This window comes from Nestor notabilis, unplaced genomic scaffold (assembly GCF_000696875.1).
Source record: "Nestor notabilis isolate BGI_N333 unplaced genomic scaffold, ASM69687v1 scaffold14463, whole genome shotgun sequence".
Lineage (NCBI taxonomy): Eukaryota > Metazoa > Chordata > Aves > Psittaciformes > Psittacidae > Nestor > Nestor notabilis.
The window spans coordinates 29,215-39,289 of NW_009920740.1; the positions used below are offsets into that span (position 1 = coordinate 29,215).

Below are 10,075 nucleotides of genomic sequence, written 5' to 3' on the forward strand. Positions count from 1 at the left end.
CTGCTTTTATTAGCCCATCCTCCCACAGCTCTATCCCGGGCACTGAAATCCTCCTAACTGTTTGCCCATGCCCTGACCAACAGGTCTGCTCCCAGCCCACAGGACCTGGGCTCCTTCTTATCCGCATGACCTGACACTTTCACTTGCTTCTGGCCCTCTCCTGGGATAAGATAATCTTCTGAAGGGATGATGCATGATGGAAAAGCATTAATTTGGGATTGCTCTTCACTACCGACGGCGACCCTTGAACCCCATCATCAGGATTGATGACACAAAGCCAGTGCCTTTGCCACAAGCTGAAGTACCCAGGAAAACCTCATTTCTGCTGAAATTTTTTGCTGTCTTCTGCAGCAAGGCTCAGACTCCATGTGAGCACAGCAGCCTCACCAGGCTGTGTGTAGCAGCAGGACACAGGGGCACAGGCTGCATTTCCCACTCCAACAGTGTTTTCAAGAGAGCTTCTGTTTCAGCAGAGAGACTAATATAGGACACTTTTTCTTTCTATTTAGGCTCTGCCTGAGAAGATGGAAATTCCTATAGCTTGGGGACCCCACTGGCCTCTCACTACGTGCATTTCATCCCCTAAGCGCATTAGCCAGGTGCACTACAGCTAAGAGAAGCAGTGTGCACTGGTGACGTCTGAGGAGGAAATTCCCCAAACTCAGTGACACCCATGCTTAGGCTCTCCCCAGAAGCAGAATGCCAGGTGATGGCACTGGGGACCCTTCCACCACTGCTCCTGAGCTGTGGGACCTCCTGGGTGCTGGAGGCAAACACAAACATCTTGATCCCATCAGATGCTGGCTGCCAGAAAGGTGCCTCCCGACCCATCTCATGCTGAAAAGCACATTACTGGATCACACGCCCTCATTCCCAATTCCACTGAATATGCAGATCCAAAACACTACCCAAATGAGGCAACACCTGACAGGATAGTCCACAGTATTTTGGCAGCTTGTGATTGCTAACACAGAGCCTTAGCAATCCACAGGCAGAGAAAATTCAGAAGATGCATTCCAGCACTGGCATGCATCCCATGCCTGACCAAGGATCATGGTCGGTTTTTTATCCAAGCTCTCTCCAGTCCAGAGCCTAGGAAGTCATCTGGTACTCTCAGACACATAGACAGGAGTCATTCTTACAACAGCATCCCCAACAAAGTGCTTAAATAATATTGTTCAGAAACCAGTTTGTGTTTATAAGCACCTAGTGAAGTGGTTATGGGTTTGCAGCTAGGGCATGCTACTGGGAAAAAAAATATTTATTCTTGTTTTCCACATTGCTTTGCATTGTAGTAAGTGATCTGCTGCTGCCAAAAAAAGTCTTTTATTTCCTCACATCCTGCCATCATATCCTTCAACTTAATTGTGCTTGAATGTTACTTGGCTGAGAAGTTGCTTCTAATTTTAAGCTATCTTGTAGTAAGACTAAGCCTAATTAAAGAAATTACTGACATCATAACCTGACTTATTAAAAAAATACGATAATGTTCAGATGGAAATGTGTAAGGAGAAATCAATGGGTACTTGAACACAACCCAGGGCATTTCCGATGATGCTTCCATCCCATGGGAGTGTGCCCACTGGGAGCATCACTGACATACAGCCACAGCCCCATCAGTGTTACAGGGGGTTTTGTTGCCCAGCATGGGCACAGCACAGGAGAACACACGATGCAATGGATGTGCAACACCCAGCTACAAAACTGTCTACAAGCTGCTCTGGTAGCTTAATGGAACTAACCACCCTATGGGTGATGCGAGTAAGATGTTATGATGCAGATATTCAGTATATGGGTTTCAAGCCTGGTAAAACAGGCGATGGCAGCTCCTCACAAACACCCTCACAGTCCCTAACACTTCATCCCAGGACCACCCTTCAGAGCAGTCACATATCAAAAAGCCCTTTAACAGGAAAAGATTTAGGTGAATATTAGTCACCAATCTTTTTTTTTTAGTTCATTAGTTCATTCAATTATTCAGTGTTCCAATAAGCCACAGTAAACTAAAAAGAAAAATCATGACAAGTTGTTCTCATTTTTTCAGAAAAACAGTAATTAAAAAAAAATAAAAATCTTTCAGCTACCAAAACACTTGGCTGTGAATTAACTTTTAAGCTTTCTTACATTACTAATGTGACTAATTAAAGAACTTATTGAAGACATAACCCAACTAAGCAAATTATAATAATGTTCAAGTGGAATTTTAAATAAAGAAATCATAAAGACTTCTGTCTTACGTAGTTTTTTCTGTATAGTAGAACCCACATCTATCTGATCTCTTTCCAAAACAGAAGTCTTTCTTTCAAAGCAGAAAAAAATTAAGAAAATGCAAGTCTTTTCAGTGTCAGGCTTTTTTCTCTGTTTTCTAACCATGGAAACTATAACGTGGAGCAGCAACGACCTTGCATTCCCCATCTTGCTGGGGATGTGCACCCTTTGAGATTACTTTTCAAGGCAAAGATATACTTTTGGATCTCCCGAAGTATGTATTTGCCACTTGGGACCTAATTTCTCTGACAGAAATAGGAAGCAAACACAAGAGCTCAGCTTTCAACCTACACCACCTTCTAAAAAACAGACCCCAAGACATAAATCAATTTGGTCACCAAAAGGACTGTTTCTTGCTCACCACCCACCACCATTTAAATACACTGAGGTAATTTGACCAGATAAGCATACTGGAAATAGGGAAATCATTTTCCCTGCTGGTTCACATTAAATTATTCCAAAGAAAAAGAAAAGTTCTCCAAGCGTGATACTCCTCCCTTGGATGTGGGAGTATAAAGAGCAACAACCACACTGTGAGAGCATCTCCTCAGTGGGCTTAATTAAGAGCATTTGCCCAGGGAGTAATTACTGCTGCACGACCAGCAAGAGCAAGAGGCTGCCCAAAGTAATCACTGTGCCTCCTGCCCACTCCAGAGCGAAATACATTCCCCTCCCCCCAAAAGCCCCACCCAACATTAAAACACAGTTTAATGAGCGCCTGAGCTAATGAGGATCCCTGCGAAGTCAAAGCTTTGCCTCGCTGCATCCCTGATTGCAGATTATCCAGCCGATGGGCTTTCACCAGCATTGTCCATGCACTTTCTGCTGGTTTTCCACGGGCTCAAGGCACCGACAAGCTTTTTTACTTCTCTACCTGCCTTTCTTGAAACATGTTGCCATCTTTGAGACTTTATCCCAGGCAGGAACAGACGGTGAAATTCCCTTCTGGGGTTCCACTCAACTAAGGGAAAGGTGTCCATGCGGCACAATCAGAAACATAATGGGAATTCAGAAGTTGCAAATACATCAAACTGTCATCTTCACAGCATATTTCTCATTCAAATAGCTGCTTGGATGTGCTGCTCAAATGCCACTCAAGATCTGATCAGCTTCTGCTGAAGATAACAACCCTTTTACTTGGCCATATGAAAGGTTTGCATCAGAAGCCACACAGCTTAGTTGCTTCACCAGCACAGAAAATGGAGGTTTTCCTGAAATCACGTTCTACTTTTATTTCCCCTTCTATTCACAGCTTTGGGTTTGCTACAAATGAACATGGAAATAAACTATTCTCTAGCGTTAGCCACCTGCAAAACTCATTTTCATTTAGGAAAGACTAAAAAACAACATGTGCAGCTGGGAAGTACTATTATTTCTGATGATATACCTTTTAGTACCAGCAGTAAGACTGCTGTGTTATCTCAACATCTCAAAAGTGGAAAATGTATATCCAGATGCCTACTAAGGGGTCACAGATGGTCACTCTTGATCATTAGTTTGTAACTCAAAGAAAAATTTTTACACAAACCACAGAGTGATGGAAATTATTCCAGGCAGAGCAAGAACAATAGCAAGTACTGGATGCCAGCCAGAGGCAGAGTAACTTTTCATTCTAAAGAACAAAGCAACTTTCCAAGCCCAGCATCATGCTCTCCTGGATAACCCTGCTAAAGCCTTCCCGACACCTACCCAGGTACCTCCTTCACCTGCCCACTCACTTTAAAAAAAAAAGCCAACACAACAACAAAACCCAAAAAAAACATTTTTACCATATGATAAAAGACTTCAAAAATCTAAGGTGCTAGATGCAAAGAAATAGCATAAACCATATGCCACGGCTGTCCATGGCCAGCCAGCTGCAGCTTCAAATGATATAGACAAGTATTCATAAGACAAATGACATAGACAAGTACTCAGTTTGGGCTTTGATATCTTTAGCCGTGGCAAGCTGGCAGTCAGGGCTCTGGTCCCTAGTGGCAGGAACAAAACTCACAAAAATGATGCAAAGGGACTATTAAACTTGCTAAACAGCATCTCTGAAGTCCAAAACCATTGAATCTGAGGCATGGATATAGCAGACAAAAGGATCCCAGCCTCCCATGACCCTGTCTCGACTGCTGGTCTTTTCCTACAGGATACATCCCCACCTCTTCTGGCAGTTCCCCTTACCTCTGCTACAGTTTCACACTCATCAGAATCCCTGGGGAATGGCTTTTGGTGTGCACTTTCCTGGGTTTGGAAAAGGGAAAACTCTTCTGCAATGACAGATCACACTCTCCCAGGGGCCCCCAGAAGCATCCCTGCCAGCCTCCATGGACCATGTACCCCATTCCCTAACTCATGGCTGCGCACAGGGTGTAAGGCAAGATGAAGACAAGGCCCATATACCCATGCTGGAGCTTGGTTTGGCCGTAACCCTGCCAACATCAATATTCCTGCTTTGGCTTGTGCAGCTGATAAAACCATCATGAGCACTTTGTCAGTCGGAGGATTAAACATCCCTTCTTTTTAACAGGCTTTCTGCAACACAGCTCTCAGTTTCTGTTTCCTTACAGGGAATCAATATCTACCATAAAGACCATTACTCCAGTACACATTATTTGCTTAGTTTTCATTTTAAGAGACTGTTACTCTATTTCAAGGCTGGTTCAGCTCCTCACTCCTTTGGCATACTGATGCATTCTACAGGTCACAGACATTTATGAAGCAACAGCTCCTACATAATGCCAGCCTGCCCTGTGCAAGCCTCCATCGGAAATAGCATGATGATGCTCTCAGCTGCCCTCCCACATCCTCAGAAAGTCCCTGCAAACCATCGCTGATGCAGACCAGATGTTTTCATCAGTAGTTTCAAGACAATCAACACTTTCTACATAGTGAAGTATCTGACAGAAAAAAACACTTACCTCTAATCATCAAGGGCACCAAGAAAAGTGTCTGAATATGGGTGAAAATGAAACAAATGGCCTGGATGCTGTTGGGAAACGTGCTCTAAGCTCTTGCTAGTTAAAAGAGACATAAATGTCACTTTAAAAAAGACAGGGGCAATAAACTGGCACCTGCAGAGTACCAGACATTTGTCTGTTCATTCATCAGCAACTGCAATATGGCATTTCAGGCTGTCAGCTGGTGCCAGACTGTCTTGCTTTGTCACACAGCTCCGGAGCTGGGGTCTGGGTACTGCTGATGAGCCAGACTCAGCATCAGTGAGGCTCTGCCCTTCTGTAAATTAACATCAAAAATGCAGCATAAAGGTGTCATTTTCTGCAGAGTGCTGATCATGAAACCAGATCCCCAAACTGGATCCCTGCCCATGGCGTGCAATAGAATCCGAAAGCAGAGATGTCCCACTGCTGCTCTCATTGCTTGCCCTCCATGGAGCAGAGCACCTTGCTGCTGATGGCCACCCCACAGAGGCACTATGGGTTGGGGACACCACAGGATCTGCACGCTAAGAGCAAAAATAGGTGGAATTGTTTCTTATATTTTGATTTGGATGATTAAGGCATTCTCGTCTTGCATCTCTCTTTGTCCTTTGTAAAACCATTTTCACGGATTATTAAAAATTATCTATCTTCCCTCTCTGCTTTGTTACAGGTGGCCAGAACCTCTAACCACTCACTCACAAAGGAAAAATCTTTTGAAAAAGCTCATAAAATCTTTGAAAAAGATGACAACAGTATAAAATGCCTGTTCACAGTGCAATTGACAGCCTGAAAAAAATAACAGTGCAGCACACTGATTTACTAAGCTCAATCCAACAGTTAGTTTCTAAGCACAGTCACCACCTTAAGTAAAGCAAACATTTAGTACAGTACTAAACATTTTCAAAGTCCCTGCATGTGCCAAATCCCTAACGAATTGCATCTAAACCCTCTTCTTTTTTGGGACAATGGATGACTGATCTTGAAAATCTGCTCATATCAAAGAAAAGGCATGTTTAATTACAGGAACTTAGCTGCTAGGAGGGATGGCACCTCCAAATTTATTAAGTTGCCAATTATTACACATACATTTGGGCCCAGTGTGTATATACACTAGGTTATATCAGCTCTTATCCCCAGACAGCGCCAGGCAAACCTGAGACTACAGTCCTTGGCAGGATGGCTTGTACACACCAGCACAGAGGCAGCATAAGCAACACCTCTTTGCTCTCAGGCTGTTTCCACCAGCTTTGGAAACACAGCATGATTTTTTGGTGATATTTTCATCGTGTTGCAGTGACATAATTGATTATTTACTTTCGGCACCCTGGTCGCACACAGAGCCAGTATCTTCAGCTTGCATCCTGCATCACGGCCCACTTGTAAACTGAGCTCTGCATCTCTCATATGCATTTCACCAACAGTAAATACAGCAGTTGCATCTGAGTTAACAACTCATCAATTTTGTTGGCAGGCTTGTTCAAGGTGATAAGCATCAAGACAGATTTTTAAATACCAACTGTTTGTGATGCATTTGGACTCTTCTGTAATGTCAACTCTCTTCATGGGATAGTTACCGTAATATTTTGGGTTTGCCTAATAGGGATTCTGTATGCAGGGGAAAAAAAAATACATATACAGATATCCACATATATAAACAAACCAGGAAAGAAAAGAATGGTTTCAACCTATGATGCTCATTCACAAAATCACAACATAGCACTCCTGCCATGGAGTGCTTGATAAAATGATTTAAAAAACAAAGAAACAGAAAGCTGTCCAGGCAGGCTCCCGTCCACCACTCAACCTTTGAACCCACCAGTGTTTTTCCAGTGTGGCCAGTACAGTAATATTTTTCCAGCTGCTTTGTTAAAAGCCAACAACACTCACAAGCATGTTAAAGCCTAATCAGAATTCAGATAGGGCTGCCTGATGCACAGCCTGATGACCTTCCCAGAAAGTGTTTTGGTTTAAAAGCTCCTTTTCTTTGGCGAGACCAAGATGTTTTGCAGCTCTGTCAGCACACAGCTGTTGATCACCAGTTTTGGCATGAAGTATTTCTTCACTTAAATGAAAAGTAGAGCACAGCACAGTTTAAGTGACATGTCGGCACAGAGATGAATAAGCCAGGACTCAAAAAACAGCTCCCACATAAACAGAAAGAACAAAATCCACCAAATGCCCACACTCTTGAGAGCCAGAAATTAGAGCCAGACATATAATTTTTGTGCAATCATTTTGTCCCTTTCAGAAGAGACAAGAACTGTCTCTTGAATCAGTTAATCAAAATCTCAGCTGATTATACCATCCGTAGTTTGTTTCCCAGAGAGCTAATTGAGAACATTCAATATTCAAAAATTAAGCTGTTTTCAATGGGCACAGCCATCCCCATAGCGTGGGCTTAGGCTCCCAGACGAATCCAGCAATCGGCTGAATCAGGTTTGCAACGCAAATAGTCAAGATTAGGGAGGGGGACAAAAAAACAGGAAAAAACCACTCAACCATAATCATCACTGGTCCTTGCCCAAGAAATGGAAGCACTTTCTGTCCAAATTTGAGATGCCTGGACCAAAGAAACCTGAAAAAAAGTATGGGCAGATAAGAGCTGCTGTCTTGCTGTCCACAGTGGACTCTATCAGGGAGTCTCCTCACACCAAAGAACACCAGACCTCATATAGGTTGTGGGAATACCATATCAGAGGGCATGCCAGCAGGGACTGTGCTATCCAAATAAAGTGGTAACAACAGACCTTTTCCACCAGAGGAAAATAATTACTAAAGCAGGACAGAAGGCTGCTACATGATCAAAGTTACTGAAGGTGTCCAAGTGTGGAGCAGGGTTGTGTGCTGGAAGGAGGGTATTAAGAACCTCATGGTCATTTGCGATGATGTGAAGTTCCATTTCTGCCCAGGTTATCAGCTGAAGCACAAGGTATAGCTTTACCTTCCTTGCAAGCTATTCCTTGCTTAATATTCGGAAACAGATCTTTATCTCCTCTGCCTTTGTCTCTGACCCCACCAGAACCCCACGTTGCTTTTATACAACACCATACCAGCAGTTTTCAGAGCTCAGGGTACCACCAAGACAGAGCTGTAAGGCTGCTGCCACGACATCTTCCTTTGGCTCCTCTTGTGAGGAACAGCATCAGTCCAGACCCCCAACTACACTAGCAGCACATTGCTGGCGTCTCCTCCCACTCTTTGGATGCTACTCATCATTGCAGAGCATTAAGCTCCATAGCCACAGGCACAACCACAGGGTCAAACACAAACCAATTTTATTCTCTGGGTATTAGTGCAACCAAAGTAACAGAGAAACAGAGTTAATCTGTGCAAGCTGTCAGCCCAATTTTGAGAACTTCTGGCCCTATGAATGCCCTAATGATGTCTGCAGCGGGTAGAAATCAGACAAGTGCTGTGGGATTTTTCCCAGCTGAGTTAGATAAGGATGGGGACTGGGGATGCAGGTCAGGAGGAGCACACACTCCTGTGCTCCCTCCTTCTCCTTAGGGGCCTGGGCACTGGCAGTCATGCTCTGCATGCCTGCCTCCAGCTCAAAACACACACTGTAACCAAGTCACAACTGCAGGAGACAGCTCACTCCTGCTCATTACTGCTAACATAGTCTTCACAGCTTTTCCGGCACAAGTAACAGCCAGTGAAGTATAGACTTGTCCTTCCTCATTTCCTCTGCTTCCATCATCCTTAAGGAAGCAGGGCTGACAGCCGGGCAGCTGAGGAGGAGCCGTCCCACAGTGCCAATCCAGGGCTGGACCCATCTTAGCCAGCTTCATTTTGCCAGGCAGCAGATTGCTACCACAACAGCTCTGCTTGGAAACATAGCCATTTAAACACCCATTCCGGGCCAGGTACACCCCATCTCCCTGCCAAAGCAGGGGCAGCCGAAAGCTCCCACCCTGTCCACACTGGTACTGCAGGGGTCTCGAAAATGCTGGAGCTGAATCCACCTCTTCTGGCAAGAACAGTGCTCTCCAGGATAACATGCTCTGCTTCACAGCAGGACTAATCAGTGCCGGCAGAGCAGCTCATCAGCATAATTACCTGCATCCAGGGTGGCCCTGTGCAGCCATGACTCCCCTTGCTCTGGGGTTGAACACACTCCAACTGGTAGCTGCCCTGACTGTACCCCAACTACATCCCTGCACCCCAAAGCGACTCCTAATTACTCTGCTTTACAATACAGCTCCCTATGGTATCTGAGCAGCAATGGGGTTGGGAGGAGGGTGACACCATGTTTCCACGAAGGATGCTGTTCAGCATGCAAAGGTATCTGATCAATTTTCCCATCTATCCCCCATCAGTGCCCCTCTGAAATACCACCCCATGGCAGGTAACTGCCATGAAGGGCAGGAGGTGGCACACTGCTGGATGCTGTACAGGCTGGAGAACCCCATTGCCTTAAGCACTCCATTTGTCACAATCCTCCAGCAAATGTGACAGCTCGGGGAAGCTGTGACAGGCTTCTGAGAGGAGATAACACTTCTGTTAATTATTCTACATGCGCCCTCCAACCTTTTCTAGTGTTTGCCACTGGAGAGAAGAGCTCATTTATGGGGGGAAATAAAACCATTAGAAGAATAGCTATAAGCCTAAAGAAGAGAGAACAAACGGCAAAGCAGCAGAATGCTAATGCCATGTTCTTGGCTCCTTGTGAATGGAACTGCACAGCTCATTCAAGAAGTCCTGCTCCAGTGAGCAGATCTCTCCCCAAAGGTTTGTCCTCTGCAGCTATGAAAAATACACAAGTTAGTACAGGAACTTTTAAAATCCTGTGCCAGCACTGAATTTATTCGGTCAACAGCCCCATCTGACCTCCCCCTTTCACAAGGACTGAGAGGTGCTCCTTCCTTTCAGCAGCATGA

The 10,075-nt window shown here is 44.6% G+C and overlaps 1 protein-coding gene across 1 annotated transcript in view; it reads right to left on the reverse strand.

Annotated features, from left to right (window-relative positions):
• The window catches only part of NECAB2 (N-terminal EF-hand calcium binding protein 2), a gene marked incomplete at its 5' end in the record, with an annotated part of 38,192 nt that overhangs the window by 24,529 nt on the left and 3,588 nt on the right, over window positions 1–10,075 (reverse strand).